Source organism: Lycorma delicatula, chromosome 1, assembly GCF_047948215.1.
Source record: "Lycorma delicatula isolate Av1 chromosome 1, ASM4794821v1, whole genome shotgun sequence".
In the NCBI taxonomy this organism is placed as follows: domain Eukaryota; kingdom Metazoa; phylum Arthropoda; class Insecta; order Hemiptera; family Fulgoridae; genus Lycorma; species Lycorma delicatula.
In genome coordinates, this window is record NC_134455.1 from 312598497 (window position 1) to 312613144 (window position 14648).

Below are 14648 nucleotides of genomic sequence, written 5' to 3' on the forward strand. Positions count from 1 at the left end.
AAAATAACTTTTTGTTTAACTCTAAGTTACATGATTTTCGTAACAAGATACACACATTCTTTACCTGTTAAACCGGACAGATGGACTCTGTGTATCGTATTCTTTAATTAACTTCGGTCATTAAAATTTAATTTCAGAGATGAAAATTACCTAACACATTATTTTTTGAGTAATGAGGGTAGGTCAGACACGTTGAAAGGGTAAAAAATTAGTTAGTTAGTAAAAAACATAGGAACAAACAACATATAGCTAAGTTATTGCATTTTACATTTTTTCAAAAACAAATCTTCATAAAAAATCTCACTAAGATAAATGCAGAAAAATAACATAGCCTTTTTGTAACTTCCATTTTAGATAAATCTTAGTAAAACAATTCTAATAATATATATATGAAAAATTCTATTCAGGTGATATAACAGTATGAAAACGGCGACTTCTCATTTCAAAACTGATGGATAATAAGAGGTAGAAATAATACAGATTTACATAGTTATAAAATTACTACTTTATGGTCTATTTGAAATTTTTTTCTGCAATATTGAATCAAACACTATTTTTAGAATAGGAATGTGGCCGTGTAACACATGATTGTAATGTACAGTTTGATGCAAAAATCTATAGCTGTAATCTTGTCTCAATAAATGTCTTTGTTTTTAATTATAAGCAATCAACGTTAAAGGGGGGAAAAAGGGAAAAACGCGATATTAATAAAACGAAGTACAATGGCCTCCTAGTAACTTTGTTACCAAAAATCAAAATAACACCCAGTAACAATATTTAAACAGCTAATGTTGAATTTAATGGGCCTAAAACTAATAATAACATTCTTCACATTAATAACTTATAATAATAATACACAGTAACTAATAATTGGCAAATTAAATGGCTACATCAGCTGATATTGTTTACGTTAATTATCACTTTTAATTATACCTCATCTACTAATAATTATCTAAATAAATAATCACTTAATTAACAATGAAGCCATTCAAACAAAAATTGGGTCTCTACTATTTGTATTTTACAGGCAGACAAATTTGGTACTGTTTGAATGGCTGGTTCATGAGTACCTCAAGTCAATTTACTGAAGTCTTGCTAGATCTAATTTTTCAGTTGAAATATTGGTAAATTTACAGTACTTAATGTTATTTAATGGTTAACAACAATTGTGGGTAAGAAGTCATTAAGAGGTTGTAGTGTTGTAATCGTGACTGACCAGCTGTCCTGATCTCTGTGTAAGGCACTATTTAAGAGGCTTAGACTTTTCAAGACGTATATTGTATCATTTTGTGATAGGGTACAAGAAAACATAGAATATAAACGTAAAGTATAAATTAAAAATAAAACTTATTCCTCATAAAAAAGAGAAAATTCTCAAAAAAATTTAAATAAAAATACTGAAGTTTTACTATCAGTAATCTTTTGTACCAGAACTATGTTCCTCATAAAAGATACAAATTTTTTTACCAAACATGGAAAGAAAACAAGAACTTGTCATTGACAATTAATAAAGAATTTTATCGAAGGGATTTATTAAAACACATATATTTTTTTTGTTATTTTTTTTTAAAATTAATTACTGTTGATATTAATTTTATCATCGTTATGTCATACTGGGTAAGAAGTATGACTATTGTCATACCTTCTTCTGTACAAAAAGTTATTTGAGTTAAGGTTTACCAAAATGAATTGCCACCGGAAATTTTCATTTTATATAATAATGAGTTAAGTATCTATATTATAAGTACAGTTTATATAAAAAAGGAAACTTTTAGCTTAACCTAAAATTCTGACAAACTGAAATTTATCATTTTGTTAACAGCATAATCAAAAATTAGAGTTCTTTGAAGGACTCTACTTATTTTTAAGTCATATTTGTGAAATGTTATTATTTTATAAATAGTTATAAATCAAAAACTTATGATAAAATTATAATTTTATTTATTATTTATAGAATTAATTATTTGTCCATTATATTTATTGTAATAGTATTGTTATTATTCCTCAATAATTTGCAGTATATTACAACGTGTAAATATATATAAATCTATACAGTCAACACAATTTTCTGAACATTAGTATATTAAATTCGAACACACATTCAGTGTAAACATTGTTTTTAGTATAAAGGCATTATCAGAAGTAGAGCCGGCTGAATCTTAAGGCTACTCTCGTAATGCACTGAGGGCTGAAGCGCCTTGGTCTTGACATTGTATCCAGAGGGTGGTGTTGAGAGTACCGCTTTGCACCTAAGGCGGAAACCTGCGCACTGACGTCTACTAGCATATACACTAGTAGCGCGATACTCAGGGCAGTCCTGGGGAGTCATTACAGTCAGTCGGTTGCCACCCGCCTAGTGCGATATCAGTAACTACCGCGCTCGCGATACCTCGTGTTCACTAACAATTTATCTTTCGTGATATTCGAAATCCTAGCACTCCTATTCATCATTTGGATTTACTGGAGGCTTTATCAACATATAGTTCAGGTAAAGAAGCGTTTTACTTTATTACTGCTTAAAGAATATTAAAATAATTTTTAAGAATGAATAAATGATAAATTTATTGAGAATTCTGGTTTATTTTTCATCTAATTCTGCAATGGCTATAGAAAAAGTAAAAAGCGTTGTAAAGAGTAAGAATAATGAAAGATTATTAATTAAAATGAAAATGAAAATTAATGACATAATTATATTTAAATGATGGAATTATAAATGATCTTATAAAAAAAAAAATAATAAATCAATGTTTTCTAAAATAATGAAACTTATTTTGTATTTTATTAAGTATTATTATAATTATTTTACATTATAAGCTAATAAATAATTCAGTATAAAATTGTTTATGTAAAATATAGAAAATTAATTTAAACTGAATATTTGTCGTATACAAAGTATTTAAAAAAAAAAATATTAAAATCATTTTTTAAATAAATTTCCATAATTATAATTATAATAAAAGATATAATACAAGTAACGAGTTGTAGTATTTTTATCCAGGTATCGCGTGCTTATCCTTGAATTTCCTTCAGGTCAATATTACAATATAGAGTATGATATTAAATTAATGTTACTACTTCAGCAATGCACATCAATTAGGAAAGCATTTTTGTAAAGTTTTATGTCCATTATTTTTATTTGAAATATAACTGTTCTTATAATAAATTTGTTATTATAATTATAGAAATATCTTTTCATTAGGTACTAAATAATTTTTTACTTCATCTTACATTTTGTAATGTATATACGTTCACCACATACAATGAAAAGCTAATATTCTATTGTAAAAACATTATAGTTATAAATAATTATAAATAATTGTTCACATACTGTTAATTGTCTTTTATTTAAACAATTTCTTCTTGCTTATGTCACTTTTTATTCTTTATTAGCAAAATGAAAATAAATTACTATATTTGGTTATTATTAAAACATAAAAAACCTAATCATATATTTGTATTTTTAAATAAACCTAAGCATATTTATTACCTAAATAATATTTATTTTCTACGTAATATTTATTTTTTTGTAATATTACTTAATATTAACAAATAAACCTTCTAAAAAAATAAATAAATTCGAAAAAAGTAAAGTATTTTCTAATACTAAGTTTAAAAATCACTAAAGTAAAACTACTTGTCGCAAATTAAAAGAAACAAAAAAAAATATTTTTGATGACTGACTAAAAATATATAAACATATTATTTTTCTACTTAACAATGGTCTTTTCCCCAAAGACTTAATGTTTTTTTATAAATTTAAATATTACTTACTTAATAAGGATATTTTTTGATAGAGATCTTGTCTTGATTACAAATTTATAGATAACATCAGAAATTAATGAAGTAAGAAAACTATAATAAACCGCTAAAACAATAATGAGTAATAATATAAATTAAATAGCAGAGAAGTATAATTCTTCCAGAATTTTGAAAGCATGAAACTACTTTTTGCCATAGGAGATATAATTTTTTGAATAAAAGCAACAGGAAAAAATTTATTAAATTTATTCGAAATTTTATTAAATAAAAAAAAACTGTTAAATATACAAATGTAGAAAAAATAATCAAATAGATTTTAAAAATTGACCATAATATAAGAAATTGACCAAGGTATCCGAAGAACTGTGGTCACCTAGAATCTTTTTTTGTAAATATTATTATACAAAACAAGTACTTATGTATGACCTTTACAAATACTGATCTATGTGTAATCTTGCATGTTTTTAATTGGAGAGGTGTAACGGAGAAATTATTTTTAATTCCATTATTGTTAATTTATCTTTAAATATTTTTCTCTGATACCAGAATTCGACAAAACCTCAAAGAAATAATTATATTTACTATGTAATTTATTTTCAACATCGTATTTTACGATTAGATCTGTTTATTGCACCTTTTTCTTTTAAATGGGTTTAATTTAATGAAACCCTTGAGTTGTTTTCTTCTTTATATGTAAAAAAAAAGTGATCCAAGTATCTACTGGTCTGTTTATTTATCATTTTTTTCCTTATATGCAATTACTGTTACTTCTGAATTATACAACTTAAGTATTGTTTTTACATCGTATTTTATCTTTACAATTTCCAGTATTTTCAGTTCTAATTTACCGTCTATTACTAAATTAAATAAACTTAACTACCTTGATGTGTAATTTACCTTCTTTTAGTGAGCATTCTCCAGGTGTTTTTTAATTTATATTTCATTCATTCATTTTTTACGTAATCAGCTTATGCATAATTTTTCGTAATTTTCTTAAACTTTATTTATAAAAATTCTCTTTTTTTAGTTATCAAAGGCTTTCCTATTACCAGTGAACCACTGTCGTAAATGCTAAAAGTATACAAAAATAATAATAATAACTATTCCTTTGTAGCTCGTAAATATATTTTATAAAAATAACACTTACTTAATTTTGCTAAACATCTCTTATTGCTTGTTTTAATTTGAAATTTTATATTTTTCTTTGATTTTATCTTTTATAATTTTATTTTTTGGCGTTAATATTTTTCCTTTTTATATATTATCCTTTTTTTATATAAGGTTCTATCATATTTCGTTACACTTTTTTGGTTTTTGTTTATATTTTAACTGAATTTACTTGCAAGCTGTAAATTCAAATCAAAAACAATATCAACTTCATTTCTTAAGATCTTTATTATTGTTATTATTTTCCTTTTTAATAAATTTAAAATTTTAGAAAATATTGTATTGGCTTTTGTATTGGTTTTTTATTCATGAAAATGTTTAAAAATGTATTAATTCTAAAAACAATTTTTTTAACTTGTTAAAAAATAATAAAAGAAATATATTAAGTATAAAAATGTTATTGTAAATAAAATAAATTTTTAAGGTGAAAGATAGATAAAGATAAATACGTTTTATGCCCTAGAAACTTAGAACAAATGATGGAAAAAATAAATTCCAGTGATGAAAATCTTCCATTAAATATTTTCAGGTAAATAATGGAAGATATTTATAAAAGGAGTATTGTAAAAAAAAGGAAGAAAACCTTTTTCGTATTTTATTAATAGTAATTTTGATTGTCAAATTTAATAAGAATGTATTATATAAAGAAACACTGACTGAATTATAAAATGGAAGTTATTAAAGTTAAGTAATTTAAATATAATCTTTAAAACACCACATTGTGATTAGCAGTTGAAAATTGTAATTTATTTTTATTGTATAAATAAACAATTCAATAAAAAAAAATATCTTTAAAAATATTACTAACTAAAGATATTTTAATAGTACTTTATATCTACAGGTTCCAGAACTTTATAAAAATCAAGTAATATTATTACATCAGGAGCGTATTCACCGATTGTATTTATAAAATCAATAAGGATGTACATTATTTTAAAAACAATTTTCCATATTAAAAGTCATCTTATTAATTCTATTAAACTCTTAGAGAAAATCAGGTTTTTTTTCTTTTGAACAGAATAAACTTTCATAATACTGTAATATTTTTATTTAAGACTAAATTGTGGTTGAATGTAGTAAGACAATACTGGTTGTACGTAAATTTTATTTACGCATACAATAGCACTATAAAAGCGACTATAAAATAAAAATGGTTTTCCAAATATTATTTTTAAATTATTGGATAATATAGTTCATATGACTAAAAAGAAAAAAAAAAGAACTTAACATTCTAAATTAACTAATTTAAAGGAAAAAATGAAAATGTTTATTTTTGTTATAATGTATACGTTAATAAATATAGATAATTAAAAAAAACCTGCATAGTAATTCCAAACTAGTATATACTTTAAAGTTATTTAAAATATTATATAAAAACATATTTCCTGTAAGGATTATTCTACAACCGAAATGAATTTGTAAAAAAAAAAAAAACATTGCTAAAATTTGTGATGTCCAAACACATTAAATCACAGTATTGGCATCTAAATTACTTTTCTACTATTTTATTCTTCCAAATACTTGGAAAATGTTACAAAAAAATCAAATATTATTAATAATAATTATAATGAAACTAAAGATAAGCTGTTTTTATTAGACCAACTTTTTTTTTTACTAATTTAACAATATAATACTTAAAATTATATAATCAATCACTTAAAAAATAATATGATATATTTAAAAAATTGAAAATGAAAAGATTCGGCAATAGATTTTGAAATGACTGTTTGAAGCAGTATTCACGTCTAATTAATATAATACTCAGTAGAAAACTTCTCGTTATCTAGTTAAATTTTTGGTTCTCAATAATATACTGAAATTTTTAATGAATTCAACCTTCTCGTAAAAAAATAATCTCTGAAATTTTGCTTATATTTTATGAAGGAATAATTAACTAATAATTTTCTTATTTATTACATAAACAAATGTGTGTATGTGATTTAAAGCAGGCGTATAACTAGATAGATTAATATGAGAAACTGACATAAAATTTTAAACTCATTTCAAGTTTCTGTAGCTACATCTGTTTAGTAAACAATTCATCAAGAGTTGTAACTATAAATTTGCAAATTAAATAAAATAATAATTCACATTATCAGATTTTAACCACGCAGTAAGTTATAGATTTTAAAAATAAACCTAAATAAAGCCCTGTTTCTTTGCCTTCACTGTTTTACACTCATTACTGGTCTTTAGAATGAGACGCACATCATTTTTAAAATCTTCAGAGTAATTTCCTAAACTTAATTTTTATTATCAGTTAATGAATTTTAACTTTGTTTCTCGTTGGAATTCAATTATTTGACTGAAATTTCTTTCAGAAAAATTGAAATCTAACCGGAAATAATTTAATTTTATTTTTGATTTTTTTATATAAAAACAATATTATGAATTATACTTTTTAAACTGATGATAATAATATCTTATCTTTCAAAACAAAATTGTGAATAGAAAAACAAGTCGTTTGAAACAAAAAATTATTTGGGCTTTTTTTGGAAGAAAATTATATAGATTCAAATATTTACATTAAGTTCACATTCAATCAAAATATTACACCTCTGAAATACTAATATAAATTTATTTTAAAATATTTTATCTAACTAGTTATCTTTTCAAAGTTTTATGACGGTTCTCTGTTATTCATCCGTCCAATGTTGTGGAAATTTTTTTTTTTACCCATCAAATAGTGAATTTACCCATTCCTGATGTGATACGTTTGTTATGTACCGACTATGAAGAATAACATCTTTATATATTTATAGATAATTATGCAACTTTACATACAGGAAAAAGTAACAGTTCCAGAATCATGGACCAAGGGAAATTGTCTGAGAATTTTGATTACTTCGTAGTAAAAAAAAATATGCACAATTAATAATTAAACGCAGAAGAAGAAATTTGTGCACGTATTTATAACTAAAAACAATAAATACTATAATTTATGAAGAAATATTAAAAGTGATCAATGAAGTAATAAATAAAAAAAGAATTTTTGTGGAATATTCCGGAAGTCTCTGAACTTTCATGCAGTTTTCTTCATTCGGAGTCCTCAGTCAATCACGTCTGTTGTTCGTGACCTATGAGCGAAGTCTTTTACAGACTCAGATCGATGATAGCTGATATGTATAGTTAATTGAAACCCAATTACCAAAGAACACCGGTATCCACGATCTAGCATTAAAATTCGAATAAAAGCAACTATCATTATTGGGATTCCAACCTGAGAACTCTCAACTAATGAATAAATATAATAACATGGAAACCTAAACGTTATGTGAAGAACATTTAATTTAATTTAAAAAAAATTATATTAGGATATTTTATTTAATCTAGCAATATTTTTAAAAATGGAATTAAAATCATAGTCCTTCCTCGGTGGCCGAAATTTTGGACATTCATGAGGAAATAGTTATGTTATTACGTTTCAAATATTTGGATATTTTATTTTTACTTTAGGGAAAAAATGACCTTTGTACAGCTGAAATAGCAATTTTTTAAAATATAAATTCAAGGAAATTTTAGAATATATAATTTGGTTAAAATCAATATACTCATACGTGATTCAAATTTTTCATTATAAAATTTTAACAATCCATTTTTTATTTGTTATTCATCAAGAGATGAAGAGTTGGCTTGTTGAAGAAGTTGAAAGGTATAATGTAGTATTTCAAGTGGAAATATTAGCATTCAAAATAATTATGTTGTAATGAGAGTTGCTTAATTTAATTTAGATTCTTCTTTTAACGTAAAATAATATTATAATTTGTTACATTATAACTTTCCTGGCATCATAGCTCTAGAGGTGCGCTGCGAGAAGGAAAGTATGGACAAAAGGAAAGTAATCAGTCAAATAATAGAGTATGAGGTTTTTTGCATCTCGCAACGTATCATGACCTAGGGATCCTCAAAATGTATGTACGGTACATGTGTTTGAAGTTTAATAAATACCTTTTGACTGGATAAACCGATTTTGATGAAATGATGTACAGAGAGAGACTCGTGTACATAAGATAATTTATTATGTTAGTGTTAAATTAAGAACTGATGAGCTTGAAAGTGAAATTTGTTTACTAACGACTTAATACATCTCATTTTATGAATTTTTCTTTTGGTAGAGTTTAGTTTAATAGGTAGGTATTAACTGTAGACGTAATGTATATTTCGCAAAACTTCATAAAAATGGGTAGTAGTTTTTAAGTTTTATTCATTTCTCCCGGTCTATTTTATAAGTACAGTGTAAAATATACTAATCAGATATACTTTCTCTAATAATAATGATATTCACTACACAGAAAATTCTTATGGTAAGCGAATGAAAGCAATACTAATAGAATTAAATATTCTCATATTAAATTTTTTTTTTAGTTAATATTATTATAAAGATGTGGAATATAAGGAAAGTTATCCTGATTTCATTGGTAAACTTGTAGTTGGATTTGAATCTTCTTATCTTCTGAAGAAATCGAAAGAGTTAAATATTGGATACAGGCTGTCGAAATAGGAATTTATTTATTTGTCTAAATTTCAAGCAAATATGAATAATAAATTTGTCAAAAGATAATATTAAGAAGTAAACATAGTTAATTATTATGGCACATATAATTAAACATAATCCTAAAAAAATGCAAAAAAGTAATATTAGTGATAATACTCAATTTTTTTCATTAACAGAAATCGGTATTTGATAAATATTTGCCAATATAAAATTTCGATTTTAGATAAAGAAAAATAAACTATTGACATAAATGGTAATGTACTAATAAATTTCTGAATTTATACTGATAGAAATTACAATATACCGAATTTTTAACCAAAATGAAGATCGGATATCAATATTTCAGTTTTATTACAGGAGCCCTAGGTTAAAGTAAAATATTCTCGTCACACCTTCCAGATTATTATAAAGTATGTTTCTTATAGGTGCTAATATTTCTAAAATATCCGTTAAATAAATGCTTTACAGTTTATTTCACGTAGAAAATGACAATAATTTATCAAACTTTATTATTTTTGTCAAGTGGATTTTTTTTAAAACTTATTTCCTAAAATAAATTTTCTTAAAATTTTAATATTTCTTAAAATGGTAATATTTTTTTTTAGAAAATAAAGATATGTGATATAAAAAGCATGTTAGAATTATATTTCTGTATCCTTCATTTAAAGAAAAATTTATAGTAATTTAAATAGCGATAAACATTATCTGAAAAAGAAGAAATAATTTCAGTGTACATTGTACTGGAAGAAAAAAAGGAAATGTTTTCCATAAACTTCGATTACAAAATATTTTTCTGGTTATTTTCAGTGTCAACAGTTACCCAGATTTCGGTCCCATTCGTTAAATTAGACAAAACTGAATTTCTTGAAACATAAATTATTGGTTTTATATGTTTTTGGAAATACTATGTACAAAATATTATATTTGGTATATAAAAATATATTTTTGAATGACTCCTAATTCTCGAATTTGATCTGTTTCAAGGAAACATTCTCTACTCTAGTAATGCATATGATGTATAAAAAAATAATAAATACTCAATTAATTAATATTTATTAATCTTAATTATAAAAAGTAAAAAATCTTTAGCCTCTTGAAGCTTTTTTATAAATTAATTTTCAATTTAAATAGACATAATTTATTCCAAATTTCAATATTAATTTTTTCTATATTTATATTTTGTGAGAGAACGATGTAGGGTAGTGTACTACTTACTTATTTTAAAACTCAAGAATTAAAGTTTTCCTTATATACATTTAATACAAATACCTAAACGGATGCGGTAATAAATTAAAAACCAGTATACAGCTTACCTATACCGGAAATGAAGAAAGAAGACAAAGTTACTATGCTAAAACAGTCTAGCAATGAAAGTGAATAAATATCATACGCTGTTTTAGAGCTGAAAGTAGATGGAAAAAGACTGTTGGTATAGATCAAAATGAATTGACCACATCAAAGAGAAGTAAACATTAACAGGAAAGAATATTGCCTGAATGAATCCAGAGGGAAATAATGGTGGAGAAATAAAACAGTGTAAAAATACAAAGACGTTGAATACGACCAGAAATATCTAAGGAAGAAGAAAAGAACTTTTGTTCGAATTTTATACTAACAATTTATATTTTGATAAAGAAAATTAATTTTAAAATAAAATATTGCTTATTTAGAGATTACATTTTAAAACAATTCTCCTGGTAATCAACGAAACTTCATTTCATATTAATATTGATTTATATTCATAAAACTGATGAAAGCTAGCCATTTTTTTTTTAAACACAAAATTAACTTATGTTTAAACAAAATGTGGAAAAAATACAATAGATAATAATTGTTATTAATAATACATTATTAACTATTTCAATTTTAAACTTTCCTCATAGTCTTTGAACGTTTTTGACAATTGGATTTCTAATTTTCAGTATTTTATTTGAGTAAAGTTGTTGCAATCAGGAATGATTGGTTTTAAGAAAAGAAGAATTAAAGTTTACACAAAAGCAATCATAGTATAGTGATAATTTTACGTTGATTTCTATTTGCTTTATTTACAATCAATTTCCAGAACAATGAAACTATAAATAAATATTACAGTGTAATAATGAGGTGAAAAAAAGGCATTTAAGACAATATAAGGTTTAAACACAGTATAGTTGAATAAAAAGTATAACGAATAAAAATATAAGTAAGCGTAACAAAGTACAAACAATTCGACAATTAACTTTTATGAAGAAAAAAAGATTAAATGGTAACATAGCTAACATAGATATTGAGAACACTCACCGGGTTGCTCTATTAGTGAACTCGTCATCCCAAATCAGCTGATTTCGAAATCAAGAGTTCTAAGGTTCCAATACTATTAAAGGCAGTAACTTTTATATGGAATTGAGTACTAGATCGTGGATACCGGTGTTATTTGGTAGATGGGTTTCAATTAATCATACATCTCAGAAATAGTCGACTGAGACTATAAAAGACTATACTTCATTTACATTCATACATCAACCTCATTCATCCTTTGAAGCAATACCTTACGGCAGCGTTTCTAACCTTTCAGTATTTGTGACCCAATTTTCAATCACTATTTTCATCGCTCTCCCACTCTCATACAATAACAATGAATACAATAATAATGTATTTTGTCGCTAAAGCTACACTACCACTTTAATTAAAAAACTTAAGAATTATCAAGAATAAATAACTTCATTGATATTTGGGAACACCGATCAGCCGCATTGGCATAACCACAATCGATGCCATTCAATTTCTCTGTCTTAAGTCCACCATATCGGACATTCTCGCGGCTTCGCGAGTAGTTCCAAATTGTTTCGAACATTCTGAAACGTCTGCGCAAACGTATGTTAATGCTACACCTTGTTCAAATCCAGCCACGCTCCATCGAGTCGATCCTTCTATCTTTATCGAATCTATCGTGAATGTGTATGTTGTAATTGGGGTGTTATTGCAATGCACGGTAATAAATATTTATGTCAGTAGTTTTATACAGAATCATGGATAAAGTTTTAAGTGGGCGTAAGCGAGCATTAGACGGTAGTGAAGCATCAACAAGTGCACATACTAGCGTGGTTCCGAAAATAAAATCAAGAATATATTCTGAAGAAAAATTGAATTTTGGATTTACCAGTATTAAAGTAAATGAAAAAAAGGCCCCTGAGTGTAATTTGCTTAAAACTTTTGGGAGCAGACAGCATGAAACCTAACCAACTTAAACAACATTTGAAAACGCTTCATAGTGAGTACATTGATAAACCCCAAGAATTCTTCGAAATAAATTTAAAATCATAACTTTGTAAATGATAAAGCTTTACTTGCCTCTTTCAAAGTTTCATATTAAATAGCCAGATGTAAAAATCCTCACACCATTGGAGAAGAGCTTATTTTGCCAGCTGCAATTGAGTGTAGAAAGTATGTTTGGGGATAATTTTGCCAAACAATTGTAGTCCATATCTCTATCAAATGATCCAGCGGTTCCCCGTCGAATTGGTGATATAGCTGAAGATGTACAGTATCAGCTTTTCGCAAAGTTGCGTGTCAAGTTCTTTTCAATTCAGCTTGATGAGGCCACAGATAGCAATAAAGGTGCTAATTTCATTGCCTACGTTTGATTTCGTCATGGTATTTCAGCAGTAGTACTTTTCTGCAATTTAACTACTTTTCAACCAATTTAAATGATTCTATAAACGAGGTAAACATACAGTGGAAAAATTGCATCGGAATATGCACGAATGGTGCTCGTTCAATGTCTGGAAGATTCTAAACTATACAACCACTTGTGATAAAAAAAATCTACACAGTGTGTCCGGACACATTGCATGATCCATGATCCACAGAGAAGCTCTGGCTTCAAAAGAAATGAGTCCTTGCATGAATGTTGTGCTAACAACAGTTGTAACCGTAGTAAATTATATAAAAATGAGATCGCTAAAATCAAGACCAATTTTTTGCATTTTGTAAAGATATGGATGCAGTACATCCTGACTCCGTAGAGGTAAACACTCTTCATATGGTAGTTTCGGTTGCCACGCTACAACGTCCGTACTTAGCAACGCGCATCCGTGAAATAATATGCTTATGGGCTTTACCGGAAGTCATCTTCAGAATATCTGGGCAAAAGGCATCTCTCAGCCTTGTTCTTGCCTCAGTCAGGATGCCACCAATGCAAATACCATATGTGATATTCCCATCGGTGTACTACCAGGAAACTAACTCTTTAAAAAAAAAACACGATATTAAGTCTATAACAATACTGAGTGACAAAAAGGATCTCAAATTAAATCGCAAATACCAACTCTATAAGTTAGAAGTTGAGTTCAAGACGCAACCATAACTTAACAAAAAACAAGAAATAAAAATAAAACTATGTAAATAAAACACTACAAAAACATCAAACATATAACATATTATAATTTTCACGGAGATCTAATTTCGACCCGATAATGTTACGCCGACAAATAGTTTCCGTGTGCATAAGTTCATATTTTGCAAATAACATGGTATGAGTCACCTGTTTGTCCACAATCTTGACACACATTTGAATCCATCAGGCCCAATCGCTGGCTCTGTCTCGGAAGGCGCTATGACCAGAAAGAAATTGCGTCAGATACTACTTGTTATGGTGAACTGAAGGGGGGCCGCAAACCAACAACGTCTGAGAAGAGATCATGCGTATAACGCCCACCCTCTGCGTCATTCCATCTGGCCTGCCTTAAGGCATTGCCTTGCCGTTCAATTTCGCGAATTTTTTTTCTGAAGTCAATACATCTGAATTCTTAGCCGTATAACGCTGCTTCTTTTCTGACGTAATTAAATTAATCGGTTACACGCCTGCAATCACAAAGATTGCCTCTCGTGAAATAGTATGGTAACCTCCTGTTACCGTTAAAAATAAAAGGCGTTGAGTTCTTAACAATATATCCCGATAGCTTTTAAATTTTAGCCTATCCCCCTAAACAGGCGCCATATATAGCATAACTGCCTCGCACACACTTTTATGCAGGATATATATAATGTTAAAATTAAGATCCAATCAGTATTGACCACTCGTCGAATATCAAAGATGGCACGACAGCCTTCTCCGCCACAAAATTAAGGTGCTGCTTAAATTGCAATTTCTCGCCAAGAAAAACATCGAGGGAATAAAACGCCAACACCAATATAATAAACCAAAACGCTGCCGTGAGGACAACCCTTGGACGGCATCTTACCTCTC

At 26.8% G+C, this 14648-nt stretch overlaps 1 protein-coding gene across 1 annotated transcript in view; it reads left to right on the forward strand.

Moving 5' to 3' along the window:
- Positions 1–2330: 2330 nt before the first annotated feature.
- Positions 2331–14648, forward strand: part of LOC142333996 (uncharacterized) — a 402091-nt gene continuing 389773 nt past the window's right edge. The window contains exon 1 of the mRNA XM_075381664.1: positions 2331–2488. The gene's annotated coding sequence lies outside the window, so the exon portion shown is untranslated. The remainder of the gene's footprint in view (positions 2489–14648) is intronic.